The 16,556-nt window shown below is 42.0% G+C and overlaps 2 non-coding genes and 8 pseudogenes across 2 annotated transcripts; all 10 read right to left on the reverse strand.

Annotated features, from left to right (window-relative positions):
- Window positions 1-811: 811 nt before the first annotated feature.
- Window positions 812-935, reverse strand: LOC140018506 (5S ribosomal RNA; annotated as a pseudogene).
- Window positions 936-1,846: 911 nt separating this feature from the next.
- Window positions 1,847-1,964, reverse strand: LOC140019736 (5S ribosomal RNA; annotated as a pseudogene).
- A 925-nt stretch (window positions 1,965-2,889) lies between these two features.
- Window positions 2,890-3,007, reverse strand: LOC140019737 (5S ribosomal RNA; annotated as a pseudogene).
- Window positions 3,008-3,419: 412 nt separating this feature from the next.
- LOC140017140 (5S ribosomal RNA) lies at window positions 3,420-3,538 on the reverse strand. Its single transcript, XR_011823454.1, has one exon. It is a non-coding gene; the product is annotated as a 5S ribosomal RNA (ribosomal RNA).
- Window positions 3,539-4,464: 926 nt separating this feature from the next.
- Window positions 4,465-4,582, reverse strand: LOC140019738 (5S ribosomal RNA; annotated as a pseudogene).
- A 925-nt stretch (window positions 4,583-5,507) lies between these two features.
- LOC140018921 (5S ribosomal RNA) lies at window positions 5,508-5,625 on the reverse strand (annotated as a pseudogene).
- Window positions 5,626-6,036: 411 nt separating this feature from the next.
- LOC140017799 (5S ribosomal RNA) lies at window positions 6,037-6,155 on the reverse strand. The gene has a single exon (XR_011824105.1). It is a non-coding gene; the product is annotated as a 5S ribosomal RNA (ribosomal RNA).
- Window positions 6,156-7,081: 926 nt separating this feature from the next.
- LOC140019740 (5S ribosomal RNA) lies at window positions 7,082-7,199 on the reverse strand (annotated as a pseudogene).
- Window positions 7,200-8,118: 919 nt separating this feature from the next.
- On the reverse strand, window positions 8,119-8,242 carry LOC140018507 (5S ribosomal RNA; annotated as a pseudogene).
- Window positions 8,243-9,154: 912 nt separating this feature from the next.
- Window positions 9,155-9,272, reverse strand: LOC140019741 (5S ribosomal RNA; annotated as a pseudogene).
- Window positions 9,273-16,556: the final 7,284 nt, after the last annotated feature.

Consider the following 16,556-nt stretch of genomic DNA (forward strand, 5'->3'; position numbering starts at 1 on the left):
CCTTTTATTTATTTACTTTTATATTTTTTTCTTGTTGCTTTGCACCTTTTTTTTCCCTCGTCGCACAACTCTCAATTATCCTGAAATTGATCCTTCACGCTTGCGCTTATACATTTGCGCCGACAACTTTGACCGACGATCCGGGCTTCGATCCAGCCGTACCGTTCCTGACTTGTCTCGCGCTTTCAGATCCGCCTTCATGCTTCGATGAGAAGCAAAATATAAATCAATCGTTCCGACGGAGCTAAATTACTACAGCATAAAGAACGAAGGGGAAATTTGGATTTCGAAACAAAAAAGGGAGGGGTGCAACACGAGGATTTCCCAGGGGGTCACCTAGGGGTGTCAACGGGCCGGGTCCGGGCCGGAATTCATTATTCCGGACCCGGACCCGGATCCGACCCGTTTACCCGACGGGTCTTTTATTCGGTGTTTCGGATCCAGACCCGCCGAGTCTCGGATCCGGGTCGGGTCTACCCGAACAAATTTCCCAAAATTTATAATTTCTAACAAAAAAGAGAAAAAGATATATTTGTAAACAAATTTCTAGCTAATGCAAAGAAAAAACCAAATAAGAAAATAAATCAAATTGATTTTACTCAAATACATCATCCTAATCAAATTATATTGATAATATATATTTTTTATAAATTATTAAATCATTTATATCCGGATCCGGGTCTAATACGGGTCGGAATACTATATTCCGTATCCGACCCGTTTTTTTGTTTGAAAAAACGGATCCGGATCCGGATAACGGAATGAAATCCCTACCCTTACCCGCAAAAATTTTAGGGATCCGATCCGGATCCGGGTGTAGACCCGACCCGTTGACAGGCCTAGGGTCACCCATCCTAGTACTACTGTCGCCCAAGCACGCTTAACTTCGGAGTTCTGATGGGATCCGGTGCATTAGTGCTGGTATGATCGCACCCGCCATGTTCCTTTCGCTTTATTCTTTTAAACTGCCACGTCCTGTGAAGCAGTTTGGCTTTTCTGGACCCGAATTCATTCTAAGCGTCAATTCATGAATTTCCTCACATCCTTTTATTTATTTACTTTTATATTTTTTTCTTGTTGCTTTGCACCTTTTTTTTCCCTCGTCGCACAACTCTCAATTATCCTGAAATTGATCCTTCACGCTTGCGCTTATACATTTGCGCCGACAACTTTGACCGACGATCCGGGCTTCGATCCAGCCGTACCGTTCCTGACTTGTCTCGCGCCTTCAGATCCGCCTTCATGCTTCGATGAGAAGCAAAATATAAAGCAATCGTTCCGACGGAGCTAAATTACTACAGCATAAAGAACGAAGGGAAAATTTTGATTTCGAAACAAAAAAGGGAGGGGTGCAACACGAGGATTTCCCAGGGGGTCACCTAGGGGTGTCAACGGGCCGGGTCTGGGCCGGAATTCATTATTCCGGACCCGGACCCGGATCCGACGGGTCTTTTATTCGGTGTTTCGGATCCGGACCCGGCGAGTCTCGGATCCGGGTCGGGTCTACCCGAACAAATTTGCCAAAATTTATAATTTCTAACAAAAAAGAGAAAAAGATATATTTGTAAACAAATTTCTAGCTAATGCAAAGAAAAAACCAAATAAGAAAATAAATCAAATTGATTTTACTCAAATACATCATCCTAATCAAATTATATTGATAATATATATTTTTTATAAATTATTAAATCATTTATATCCGGATCCGGGTCTAATACGGGTCGGAATACTATATTCCGTATCCGACCCGTTTTTTTGTTTGAAAAAACGGATCGGATCCGGATAACGGAATTAAATCCCTACCCATACCCGCAAAAATTCCAGGGATCCGATCCGGATCCGGGTGTAGACCCGACCCGTTGACCGGCCTAGGGTCACCCATCCTAGTACTACTGTCGCCCAAGCACGCTTAACTTCGAAGTTCTGATGGGATCCGGTGCATTAGTGCTGGTATGATCGCACCCGCCATGTTCCTTTCGCTTTATTCTTTTAAACTGCCACGTCCTGTGAAGCAGTTTGGCTTTTCTGGACCCGAATTCATTCTAAGCGTCAATTCATGAATTTCCTCACATCCTTTTATTTATTTACTTTTATATTTTTTTCTTGTTGCTTTGCACCTTTTTTTTCCCTCGTCGCACAACTCTCAATTATCCTGAAATTGATCCTTCACGCTTGCGCTTATACATTTGCGCCGACAACTTTGACCGACGATCCGGGCTTCGATCCAGCCGTACCGTTCCTGACTTGTCTCGCGCTTTCAGATCCGCCTTCATGCTTCGATGAGAAGCAAAATATAAAGCAATCGTTCCGACGGAGCTAAATTACTACAGCATAAAGAACGAAGGGGAAATTTGGATTTCGAAACAAAAAAGGGAGGGGTGCAACACGAGGATTTCCCAGGGGGTCACCTAGGGGTGTCAACGGGCCGGGTCCGGGCCGGAATTCATTATTCCGGACCCGGACCCGGATCCGACCCGTTTACCCGACGGGTCTTTTATTCGGTGTTTCGGATCCAGACCCGCCGAGTCTCGGATCCGGGTCGGGTCTACCCGAACAAATTTCCCAAAATTTATAATTTCTAACAAAAAAGAGAAAAAGATATATTTGTAAACAAATTTCTAGCTAATGCAAAGAAAAAACCAAATAAGAAAATAAATCAAATTGATTTTACTCAAATACATCATCCTAATCAAATTATATTGATAATATATATTTTTTATAAATTATTAAATCATTTATATCCGGATCCGGGTCTAATACGGGTCGGAATACTATATTCCGTATCCGACCCGTTTTTTTGTTTGAAAAAACGGATCCGGATCCGGATAACGGAATTAAATCCCTACCCATACCCGCAAAAATTTCAGGGATCCGATCCGGATCCGGGTGTAGACCCGACCCGTTGACCGGCCTAGGGTCACCCATCCTAGTACTACTGTCGCCCAAGCACGCTTAACTTCGAAGTTCTGATGGGATCCGGTGCATTAGTGCTGGTATGATCGCACCCGCCATGTTCCTTTCGCTTTATTCTTTTAAACTGTCACGTCCTGTGAAGCAGTTTGGCTTTTCTGGACCCGAATTCATTCTAAGCGTCAATTCATGAATTTCCTCTCATCCTCTTATTTATTTACTTTTACATTTTTTTCTTGTTGATTTGCACCATTTTTTTTCCCTCGTCGCGCAACTCTCAATTATCCTGAAATTGATCCTTCACGCTTGCGCTTATACATTTGCGCCGAAAACTTTGACCGACGATCCGGGCTTCGATCCAGCCGTACCGTTCCTGACTTGTCTCGCGCCTTCAGATCCGCCTTCATGCTTCGATGAGAAGCAAAATATAAAGCAATCGTTCCGACGGAGCTAAATGACTACAGCATAAAGAACGAAGGGGAAATTTGAATTTCGAAACAAAAAAGGGAGGGGTGCAACACGAGGACTTCCCAGGGGGTCACCCATCCTAGTACTACTCTCGCCCAAGCACGCTTAACTTCGGAGTTCTGATGGGATCCGGTGCATTAGTGCTGGTATGATCGCACCCGACATGTTTCTTTCGCTTTATTCTTTTAAACTGCCCCGTCCTGTGAAGCAGTGTGGCTTTTCTGGACCCGAATTCATTTTAAGCGTCAATTCAAGAATTTCTCCTCATCCTTTTATTTATTTACTTTTACATTTTTTTCTTGTTGATTTGCACCATTTTTTTTTCCCTCGTCGCGCAACTCTCAATTATCCTGAAATTGATCTTTCACGCTTGCGCTTATACATTTGCGCCGACAACTTTGACCGACGATCCGGGCTTCGATCCAGCGGTACCGTTCCTGACTTGTCTCGCGCCTTCAGATCCGCCTTCATGCTTCGATGAGAAGCAAAATATAAAGCAATCGTTCCGACGGAGCTAAATTACTACAGCATAAAGAACGAAGGGGAAATTTGGATTTCGAAACAAAAAAGGGAGGGGTGCAACACGAGGATTTCCCAGGGGGTCACCTAGGGGTGTCAACGGGCCGGGTCCGGGCCGGAATTCATTATTCCGGACCCGGACCCGGATCCGACCCGTTTACCCGACGGGTCTTTTATTCGGTGTTTCGGATCCGGACCCGGCGAGTCTCGGATCCGGGTCGGGTCTACCCGAACAAATTTCCCAAAATTTACAATTTCTAACAAAAAAGAGAAAAAGATATATTTGTAATCAAATTTCTAGCTAATGCAAAGAAAAAACCAAATAAGAAAATAAATCAAATTGATTTTACTCAAATACATCATCCTAATCAAATTATATTGATAATATATATTTTTTATAAATTATTAAATCATTTATATCCGGATCCGGGTCTAATACGGGTCGGAATACTATATTCCGTATCCGACCCGTTTTTTTGTTTGAAAAAACGGATCGGATCCGGATAACGGAATTAAATCCCTACCCATACCCGCAAAAATTCCAGGGATCCGATCCGGATCCGGGTGTAGACCCGACCCGTTGACCGGCCTAGGGTCACCCATCCTAGTACTACTGTCGCCCAAGCACGCTTAACTTCGAAGTTCTGATGGGATCCGGTGCATTAGTGCTGGTATGATCGCACCCGCCATGTTCCTTTCGCTTTATTCTTTTAAACTGCCACGTCCTGTGAAGCAGTTTGGCTTTTCTGGACCCGAATTCATTCTAAGCGTCAATTCATGAATTTCCTCACATTCTTTTATTTATTTACTTTTATATTTTTTTCTTGTTGCTTTGCACCTTTTTTTTCCCTCGTCGCACAACTCTCAATTATCCTGAAATTGATCCTTCACGCTTGCGCTTATACATTTGCGCCGACAACTTTGACCGACGATCCGGGCTTCGATCCAGCCGTACCGTTCCTGACTTGTCTCGCGCCTTCAGATCCGCCTTCATGCTTCGATGAGAAGCAAAATATAAAGCAATCGTTCCGACGGAGCTAAATTACTACAGCATAAAGAACGAAGGGGAAATTTGGATTTCGAAACAAAAAAGGGAGGGGTGCAACACGAGGATTTCCCAGGGGGTCACCTAGGGGTGTCAACGGGCCAGGTCCGGGCCGGAATTCATTATTCCGGACCCGGACCCGGATCCGACCCGTTTACCCGACGGGTCTTTTATTCGGTGTTCCGGATCCGGACCCGACGAGTCTCGGTTCCGGGTCGGGTCTACCCGAACAAATTTGCCAAAATTTATAATTTCTAACAAAAAAGAGAAAAAGATATATTTGTAAACAAATTTCTAGCTAATGCAAAGAAAAAACCAAATAAGAAAATAAATCAAATTGATTTTACTCAAATACATCATCCTAATCAAATTATATTGATAATATATATTTTTTATAAATTATTAAATCATTTATATCCGGATCCGGGTCTAATACGGGTCGGAATACTATATTCCGTATCCGACCCGTTTTTTTGTTTGAAAAAACGGATCCGGATCCGGATAACGGAATTAAATCCCTACCCATACCCGCAAAAATTTCAGGGATCCGATCCGGATCCGGGTCTAGACCCGACCCGTTGACAGGCCTAGGGTCACCCATCCTAGTACTACTGTCGCCCAAGCACGCTTAACTTCGGAGTTCTGATGGGATCCGGTGCATTAGTGCTGGTATGATCGCACCCGCCATGTTCCTTTCGCTTTATTCTTTTAAACTGCCACGTCCTGTGAAGCAGTTTGGCTTTTCTGGACCCGAATTCATTCTAAGCGTCAATTCATGAATTTCCTCTCATCCTTTTATTTATTTACTTTTATATTTTTTTCTTGTTGCTTTGCACCTTTTTTTTCACTCGTCGCACAACTCTCAATTATCCTGAAATTGATCCTTCACGCTTGCGCTTATACATTTGCGCCGACAACTTTGACCGACGATCCGGGCTTCGATCCAGCCGTACCGTTCCTGACTTGTCTCGCGCCTTCAGATCCGCCTTCATGCTTCGATGAGAAGCAAAATATAAAGCAATCGTTCCGACGGAGCTAAATTACTACAGCATAAAGAACGAAGGGGAAATTTGGATTTCGAAACAAAAAAGGGAGGGGTGCAACACGAGAACTTCCCAAGGGGTCACCCATCCTAGTACTACTCTCGCCCAAGCATGCTTAACTTCGGAGTTCTGATGGGATCCGGTGCATTAGTGCTGGTATGATCGCACCCGCCATGTTCCTTTCGCTTTATTCTTTTAAACTGCCCCGTCCTGTGAAGCAGTGTGGCTTTTCTGGACCCGAATTCATTTTAAGCGTCAATTCAAGAATTTCCCTTCATCCTTTTATTTATTTACTTTTACATTTTTTTCTTGTTGATTTGCACCATTTTTTTTTCCCTCGTCGCGCAACTCTCAATTATCCTGAAATTGATCCTTCACGCTTGCGCTTATACATTTGCGCCGACAACTTTGACCGACGATCCGGGCTTCGATCCAGCCGTACCGTTCCTGACTTGTCTCGCGCCTTCAGATCCGCCTTCATGCTTCGATGAGAAGCAAAATATAAAGCAATCGTTCCGACGGAGCTAAATTACTACAGCATAAAGAACGAAGGGGAAATTTGGATTTCGAAACAAAAAAGGGAGGGGTGCAACACGAGGATTTCCCAGGGGGTCACCTAGGGGTGTCAACGGGCCGGGTCCGGGCCGGAATTCATTATTCCGGACCCGGACCCGGATCCGACCCGTTTACCCGACGGGTCTTTTATTCGGTGTTTCGGATCCGGACCCGGCGAGTCTCGGATCCGGGTCGGGTCTACCCGAACAAATTTCCCAAAATTTACAATTTCTAACAAAAAAGAGAAAAAGATATATTTGTAATCAAATTTCTAGCTAATGCAAAGAAAAAACCAAATAAGAAAATAAATCAAATTGATTTTACTCAAATACATCATCCTAATCAAATTATATTGATAATATATATTTTTTATAAATTATTAAATCATTTATATCCGGATCCGGGTCTAATACGGGTCGGAATACTATATTCCGTATCCGACCCGTTTTTTTGTTTGAAAAAACGGATCGGATCCGGATAACGGAATTAAATCCCTACCCATACCCGCAAAAATTCCAGGGATCCGATCCGGATCCGGGTGTAGACCCGACCCGTTGACCGGCCTAGGGTCACCCATCCTAGTACTACTGTCGCCCAAGCACGCTTAACTTCGAAGTTCTGATGGGATCCGGTGCATTAGTGCTGGTATGATCGCACCCGCCATGTTCCTTTCGCTTTATTCTTTTAAACTGCCACGTCCTGTGAAGCAGTTTGGCTTTTCTGGACCCGAATTCATTCTAAGCGTCAATTCATGAATTTCCTCACATCCTTTTATTTATTTACTTTTATATTTTTTTCTTGTTGCTTTGCACCTTTTTTTTCCCTCGTCGCACAACTCTCAATTATCCTGAAATTGATCCTTCACGCTTGCGCTTATACATTTGCGCCGACAACTTTGACCGACGATCCGGGCTTCGATCCAGCCGTACCGTTCCTGACTTGTCTCGCGCCTTCAGATCCGCCTTCATGCTTCGATGAGAAGCAAAATATAAAGCAATCGTTCCGACGGAGCTAAATTACTACAGCATAAAGAACGAAGGGGAAATTTGGATTTCGAAACAAAAAAGGGAGGGGTGCAACACGAGGATTTCCCAGGGGGTCACCTAGGGGTGTCAACGGGCCAGGTCCGGGCCGGAATTCATTATTCCGGACCCGGACCCGGATCCGACCCGTTTACCCGACGGGTCTTTTATTCGGTGTTCCGGATCCGGACCCGACGAGTCTCGGTTCCGGGTCGGGTCTACCCGAACAAATTTGCCAAAATTTATAATTTCTAACAAAAAAGAGAAAAAGATATATTTGTAAACAAATTTCTAGCTAATGCAAAGAAAAAACCAAATAAGAAAATAAATCAAATTGATTTTACTCAAATACATCATCCTAATCAAATTATATTGATAATATATATTTTTTATAAATTATTAAATCATTTATATCCGGATCCGGGTCTAATACGGGTCGGAATACTATATTCCGTATCCGACCCGTTTTTTTGTTTGAAAAAACGGATCCGGATCCGGATAACGGAATGAAATCCCTACCCTTACCCGCAAAAATTTTAGGGATCCGATCCGGATCCGGGTGTAGACCCGACCCGTTGACAGGCCTAGGGTCACCCATCCTAGTACTACTGTCGCCCAAGCACGCTTAACTTCGGAGTTCTGATGGGATCCGGTGCATTAGTGCTGGTATGATCGCACCCGCCATGTTCCTTTCGCTTTATTCTTTTAAACTGCCACGTCCTGTGAAGCAGTTTGGCTTTTCTGGACCCGAATTCATTCTAAGCGTCAATTCATGAATTTCCTCACATCCTTTTATTTATTTACTTTTATATTTTTTTCTTGTTGCTTTGCACCTTTTTTTTCCCTCGTCGCACAACTCTCAATTATCCTGAAATTGATCCTTCACGCTTGCGCTTATACATTTGCGCCGACAACTTTGACCGACGATCCGGGCTTCGATCCAGCCGTACCGTTCCTGACTTGTCTCGCGCCTTCAGATCCGCCTTCATGCTTCGATGAGAAGCAAAATATAAAGCAATCGTTCCGACGGAGCTAAATTACTACAGCATAAAGAACGAAGGGAAAATTTTGATTTCGAAACAAAAAAGGGAGGGGTGCAACACGAGGATTTCCCAGGGGGTCACCTAGGGGTGTCAACGGGCCGGGTCTGGGCCGGAATTCATTATTCCGGACCCGGACCCGGATCCGACGGGTCTTTTATTCGGTGTTTCGGATCCGGACCCGGCGAGTCTCGGATCCGGGTTGTGGTCTACCCGAACAAATTTGCCAAAATTTATAATTTCTAACAAAAAAGAGAAAAAGATATATTTGTAAACAAATTTCTAGCTAATGCAAAGAAAAAACCAAATAAGAAAATAAATCAAATTGATTTTACTCAAATACATCATCCTAATCAAATTATATTGATAATATATATTTTTTATAAATTATTAAATCATTTATATCCGGATCCGGGTCTAATACGGGTCGGAATACTATATTCCGTATCCGACCCGTTTTTTTGTTTGAAAAAACGGATCGGATCCGGATAACGGAATTAAATCCCTACCCATACCCGCAAAAATTCCAGGGATCCGATCCGGATCCGGGTGTAGACCCGACCCGTTGACCGGCCTAGGGTCACCCATCCTAGTACTACTGTCGCCCAAGCACGCTTAACTTCGAAGTTCTGATGGGATCCGGTGCATTAGTGCTGGTATGATCGCACCCGCCATGTTCCTTTCGCTTTATTCTTTTAAACTGCCACGTCCTGTGAAGCAGTTTGGCTTTTCTGGACCCGAATTCATTCTAAGCGTCAATTCATGAATTTCCTCACATCCTTTTATTTATTTACTTTTATATTTTTTTCTTGTTGCTTTGCACCTTTTTTTTCCCTCGAAATGCATTGATTCCAAAGGCATATGGTATCTAAGACATTCAGCTACATTTCATCAGAAGACACCAACAACAAAATCCAAACCAATTCCATTCAAAATGGCCAATTACTAGTGCAGTTTTTGCATTCTGATCAACCCAGAACAGCAACAGTAAAAATGCCATATCTCACTCTACACTAATCCAAATGACATGAAATTTTGCAGGCACCTCAAACACATCAATACCTACAACTTGCATGTTTTGAGCAAAGTCCAATTTGGCCTCTAACCCTATGATCCAAAACCGGACAGAATTAGGGGTTTATGAACCCTAACTTTTCATTTTTCAATCCAAACCCAAAATTGATTGCAATTATCAACAATTCACACCTACTAGTGTCATTATAGGCCATTTCCAATCATCATAAACAACCACACCATCATAATCCAATTAAACCAGAAAAATCATCAATAAAATAAAAACTTCACCAAATCACTTCAAACCAAGATAAAAACCAGAAATTTCAGCACTTTAATCACTAATAAGCATAACTTAAGCTTCATTAGGTGTAGGAGGAAGTTTAGCATCACTTACCAAGTAAACAAGAGAGAGGAAGTTGTAGACCACCTTAACTCTCCAAGAAAACTTCACTAAAGCACTCACTAGCACCAAGTGGTAGGATTTTATGGAGTAGAATCTAATCTAGGCAATTGTTTTTGGAAGATTGAACCAAATGGAAGCTAAAATGGTGAAGTATTTCTTTCTTCTTTGCCCAAGGGAGAGCCGGCCACGGAGGAGAAAGAAAATGGAGAATTTTTGTGATTTTTGAAGATATTTAACAACTTGGTCAAAATGTCAAAAAGCATGAATAGTTGTCATAAGTCCTAGCCAATGTAGTGATGACACTTGTCACCTCTTAAATGCAATCTTATCTTTCTTTTCCTCCCACATCAATCCTTTCACACACTCCACTTATCTCTTAACGCCCGATAAATTTTACACAGTATCCGAAACTTAACCTTATTGGCCGAATTTTGCCGAACTTTTCACACTAGTGGGTCCCACGTCCGTTATTTATCCTTAATTTTTCAAAAACTCTCCAATATTAGAAAAATCATCTTAAAACTATAATTACTCATAAAATCCACCAAGAAAATATTTCTAAGCCAGAAAATGCAGAAAACATGCAATTAAGGGGAAATAAACCCTAGGAAAAATATTAGGGAAATACGGGTTCTCACACTCTCTCCCCCTTAAAAGAATTTCGTCCTCGAAATTCCTTATCATTGATTACTCCGGGATTAAATTGAGCACTATACTTACCTAACAGATCGGTACCCCAAACCGGTGTGGGTTGCCTATTTCCACGCCCACGGCCCCGTCCACTCCGTGTACCTTCCATGAGTTTTACTTGGTCTAGGCAATAATACTAAACCAAAATAAGCACGATGCATGTGAGTAACACTCAAAACTTTTATGATAACACACATTTATACCTTCCAAACAAGATCAAACATATATATACAAGCCGGTCAAAATTAAGCCACACACATACATACAGCCAGTTAAGTCAAGTACAAACATAGACGATCCACCGAGGAATGGCCTTTCTAGTTCATCAAATCCTTTCTAACCTAGGCCCTCACATCTTTCGTATCCGGGCGCAAGAATCCCATCTAAGATAATTCACAACTCGAGCCGGCCGGTCCCAAGAGTAAACCATCTTTATTAAGGATTCCTACCCGACATACATACCTAGCTTCCTCGAGTCCCATGATAATGATTCGTACACTTATCACATTCCCAGTTCATAACTTATGCTCAAACGAGCACTTAGACATATTCATGAAATTAGGACCACAACACCACTTGGCCCAGTCTCACTCCGCGCAGAGACCACGCGAAGTGGGCTCTGATACCACTTGTAACAGCCCCACTTTCCCCTAAGGCGAACCAAAGGGGTTAGCGGACTGCCTGACCAGCTCTCGCCAGGACTACGGATCAGATTAGAGCTATCTGCTTCACTCCGGAACTTACAAACGCGCGTAAACAAGTCAAAATGGTAAAATAACCCAAAATAAAATAAAATGAAATCCGGAGTCGGCCATGAATAGTAACCGACCCGTCAGAACCCAATCGAAAGAGCACGCAAACATTCACATCTGAACTTTAGCGATTACAATCCAAAATGACATACAAAAGTTTTCAAAAGTTGAAACATATACACGGTTTGCCAAATCAAAAGAGAAAACGCCCCAAAAGTACACTTAGGGTTTTATTACATGAGCTATACAAAAGATATGTCCAACTAGCTCAAGTCGGCAACCGATTATCAAATCCAGTCCAAAAGTATTTATTTTTCCTCTAAGGAAAACAAAATGAACAGAACGGGGTGAGCTTGCGCTCAATGAGGTACCAAACAGATAGCAATAAAATCATGGTATTTCACATTTAACAAATCAGATACACATGTCAGATGTAAAGCAAAGGAACTAATGATTCAAATCAGAAGGATACGGGTGGCTCTCAGGAGCCAAATTTCCAGCGCAGTACTTGATCCAAACCGGTTGATTCTCCGTCAATGTATATAGAACCAATGCGTCCGTAGACCCCTCTTTACTCCGAATCCCGTCCACCAAACACCCCTTTACCGAGCCCGCTCACCGTAACCGAACAGAAATGGTAATACTCGAACAGACTACTGTGGTTCGTTATCTAATCGTCCAGGCCCTTGCCGCCCCGAGTCGAATAACTTAGCCACAGGATTGAGCTCATAGGTCATTGAAATCCGAACAGATGCAGACACAGATAGCAGATTCAGATACAGATACAGGATAGCAGATTCAGATAGCAGATTCAGACGGCAGATTTAGATAGACACTCAAAATTGGCATATGAGCAGATAGAAGAACGAGTGTGATAAAGTACACCCTCGCCTCCATTTTATCAAAACAGTATTTGGATTCAATAGTCATAAATCAAGTATTCAGATATTCAGATATTTCATATAATGGGTAGCAGGTAGTGGAACACTCACCGGCTCAACTTCAAAAGTTTTCACTTCAGATTGGCCTTAATCGCCAAGAAACCCTAAAATAATCAAAATAAACCAATTGAAGGTTTTACTTCCAGAATCGAGTAAACAGAATGCACATGTGAGGCTCGACTACACGTCGTACGCCTTGCCAAATAAATACTAATGCAAGAAGGCAAAACCACGATTCCCTTGGAAACGAAAAGGTAGCATGAAGACCTAGGCGCAAACAACCCAAAAGCCTTTCATTCTACCAAAAGGCAAATCCAACTTAAAGGAACCAAACGGCCTAGAAAATCGGGCAGCACTTCCCCTAAATTTCTTACTTTTCCAGCCATTAAGGCTTCATTATATCATCAAATCAGTCCCAACATTTCACACAAAATTCATCTCATTTCCCAAAAGCCGTTCGCTAGGCTCAAAGTGGTACAAGTACAAAAGTTAGCTAGGAAACAACCGAAATGAAAGCAAGCCCTAAAAGAGACTCGATAACGAGTCATATAGCCATACCAATTATAACCCTAATAGGGTTTCATATGCATAAATAAGCATCATAGGTAACCAGAAATTAAGAAATGGCTTTAACTTAGGCCTTAACAAAAAAACGTATTTGACCTCATAATGCGGTAATGACACCACTTTCACTACGGTTATCGGATGGGGGTACAAGACCCACCGTTTCGAAGCTATGAAACAGGGCTACAACAATGTAGAAGGCCACTCAGTCCAAATCCTAGCACAACTAGGTCGAAAATGCAGAATACCACAACCTGAACCGTAATTGCAGGTTTACAAATCACACAAAATTGTAATCAGTACAACTCGGTCTATACAGGTCCAAATGCATTGATTCCAAAGGCATATGGTATCTAAGACATTCAGCTACATTTCATCAGAAGACACCAACAACAAAATCCAAACCAATTCCATTCAAAATGGCCAATTACTAGTGCAGTTTTTGCATTCTGATCAACCCAGAACAGCAACAGTAAAAATGCCATATCTCACTCTACACTAATCCAAATGACATGAAATTTTGCAGGCACCTCAAACACATCAATACCTACAACTTGCATGTTTTGAGCAAAGTCCAATTTGGCCTCTAACCCTATGATCCAAAACCGGACAGAATTAGGGGTTTATGAACCCTAACTTTTCATTTTTCAATCCAAACCCAAAATTGATTGCAATTATCAACAATTCACACCTACTAGTGTCATTATAGGCCATTGCCAATCATCATAAACAACCACACCATCATAATCCAATTAAACCAGAAAAATCATCAATAAAATAAAAACTTCACCAAATCACTTCAAACCAAGATAAAAACCAGAAATTTCAGCACTTTAATCACTAATAAGCATAACTTAAGCTTCATTAGGTGTAGGAGGAAGTTTAGCATCACTTACCAAGTAAACAAGAGAGAGGAAGTTGTAGACCACCTTAACTCTCCAAGAAAACTTCACTAAAGCACTCACTAGCACCAAGTGGTAGGATTTTATGGAGTAGAATCTAATCTAGGCAATTGTTTTTGGAAGATTGAACCAAATGGAAGCTAAAATGGTGAAGTATTTCTTTCTTCTTTGCCCAAGGGAGATCCGGCCATGGAGGAGAAAGAAAATGGTGAATTTTGGTGATTTTTGAAGATATTTAACAACTTGGTCAAAATGTCAAAAAGCATGAATAGTTGTCATAAGTCTTAGCCAATGTAGTGATGACACTTGTCACCTCTTAAATGCATCTTATCTTTCTTTTCCTCCCACATCAATCCTTTCACACACTCTACTTATCTCTTAACGCCCGATAAATTTTACACAGTATCCGAAACTTAACCTTATTGGCCGAATTTTGCCGAACTTTTCACACTAGTGGGTCCCACGTCCGTTATTTATCCTTAATTTTTCAAAAACTCTCCAATATTAGAAAAATCATCTTAAAACTATAATTACTCATAAAATCCACCAAGAAAATATTTCTAAGCCAGAAAATGCAGAAAACATGCAATTAAGGGGAAATAAACCCTAGGAAAAATATTAGGGAAATACGGGTTCTCACACTCTCTCCCCCTTAAAAGAATTTCGTCCTCGAAATTCCTTATCATTGATTACTCCGGGATTAAATTGAGCACTATACTTACCTAACAGATCGGTACCCCAAACCGGTGTGGGTTGCCTATTTCCACGCCCACGGCCCCGTCCACTCCGTGTACCTTCCATGAGTTTTACTTGGTCTAGGCAATAATACTAAACCAAAATAAGCACGATGCATGTGAGTAACACTCAAAACTTTTATGATAACACACATTTATACCTTCCAAACAAGATCAAACATATATATACAAGCCGGTCAAAATTAAGCCACACACATACATACAGCCAGTTAAGTCAAGTACAAACATAGACGATCCACCGAGGAATGGCCTTTCTAGTTCATCAAATCCTTTCTAACCTAGGCCCTCACATCTTTCGTATCCGGGCGCAAGAATCCCATCTAAGATAATTCACAACTCGAGCCGGCCGGTCCCAAGAGTAAACCATCTTTATTAAGGATTCCTACCCGACATACATACCTAGCTTCCTCGAGTCCCATGATAATGATTCGTACAGTTATCACATTCCCAGTTCATAACTTATGCTCAAACGAGCACTTAGACATATTCATGAAATTAGGACCACAACACCACTTGGCCCAGTCTCACTCCGCGCAGAGACCACGCGAAGTGGGCTCTGATACCACTTGTAACAGCCCCACTTTCCCCTAAGGCGAACCAAAGGGGTTAGCGGACTGCCTGCCCAGCTCTCGCCAGGACTACGGATCAGATTAGAGCTATCTGCTTCACTCCGGAACTTACAAACGCGCGTAAACAAGTCAAAATGGTAAAATAACCCAAAATAAAATAAAATGAAATCCGGAGTCGGCCATGAATAGTAACCGACCCGTCAGAACCCAATCGAAAGAGCACGCAAACATTCACATCTGAACTTTAGCGATTACAATCCAAAATGACATACAAAAGTTTTCAAAAGTTGAAACATATACACGGTTTGCCAAATCAAAAGAGAAAACGCCCCAAAAGTACACTTAGGGTTTTATTACATGAGCTATACAAAAGATATGTCCAACTAGCTCAAGTCGGCAACCGATTATCAAATCCAGTCCAAAAGTATTTATTTTTCCTCTAAGGAAAACAAAATGAACAGAACGGGGTGAGCTTGCGCTCAATGAGGTACCAAACAGATAGCAATAAAATCATGGCATTTCACATTTAACAAATCAGATACACATGTCAGATGTAAAGCAAAGGAACTAATGATTCAAATCAGAAGGATACGGGTGGCTCTCAGGAGCCAAATTTCCAGCGCAGTACTTGATCCAAACCGGTTGACTCTCCGTCAACGTATATAGAACCAATGCGTCCGTAGACCCCTCTTTACTCCGAATCCCGTCCACCAAACACCCCTTTACCGGGCCCGCTCACCGTAACCGAACAGAAATGGTAATACTCGAGTATACCCGGAATCAAGGGTCTCAATACCCAAAATCCCCGAACAGACTACTGTGGTTCGTTATCTAATCGTCCAGGCCCTTGTCGGCCCGAGTCGAATAACTTAGCCATAGGATTGAGCTCATAGGTCATTGAAATACGAACAGATGCAGACACAGATAGCAGATTCAGATACAGATACAGGATAGCAGATTCAGATAGCAGATTCAGACGGCAGATTTAGATAGGCACTCAAAATTGGCATATGAGCAGATAGAAGAACGAGTGTGATAAAGTACACCCTCGCCTCCATTTTATCAAAACAGTATTTGGATTCAATAGTCATAAATCAAGTATTCAGATATTCAGATATTTCATATAATGGGTAGCAGGTAGTGGAACACTCACCGGCTCAACTTCAAAAGTTTTCACTTCAGATTGGCCTTAATCGCCAAGAAACCCTAAAATAATCAAAATAAACCAATTGAAGGTTTTACTTCCAGAATCGAGTAAACAGAATGCACATGTGAGGCTCGACTACACGTCGTACGCCTTGCCAAATAAATACTAATGCAAGAAGGCAAAAACACGATTCCCTTGGAAACGAAAAGGTAGC

Source organism: Coffea arabica, chromosome 11c (assembly GCF_036785885.1).
Source record: "Coffea arabica cultivar ET-39 chromosome 11c, Coffea Arabica ET-39 HiFi, whole genome shotgun sequence".
Lineage (NCBI taxonomy): Eukaryota > Viridiplantae > Streptophyta > Magnoliopsida > Gentianales > Rubiaceae > Coffea > Coffea arabica.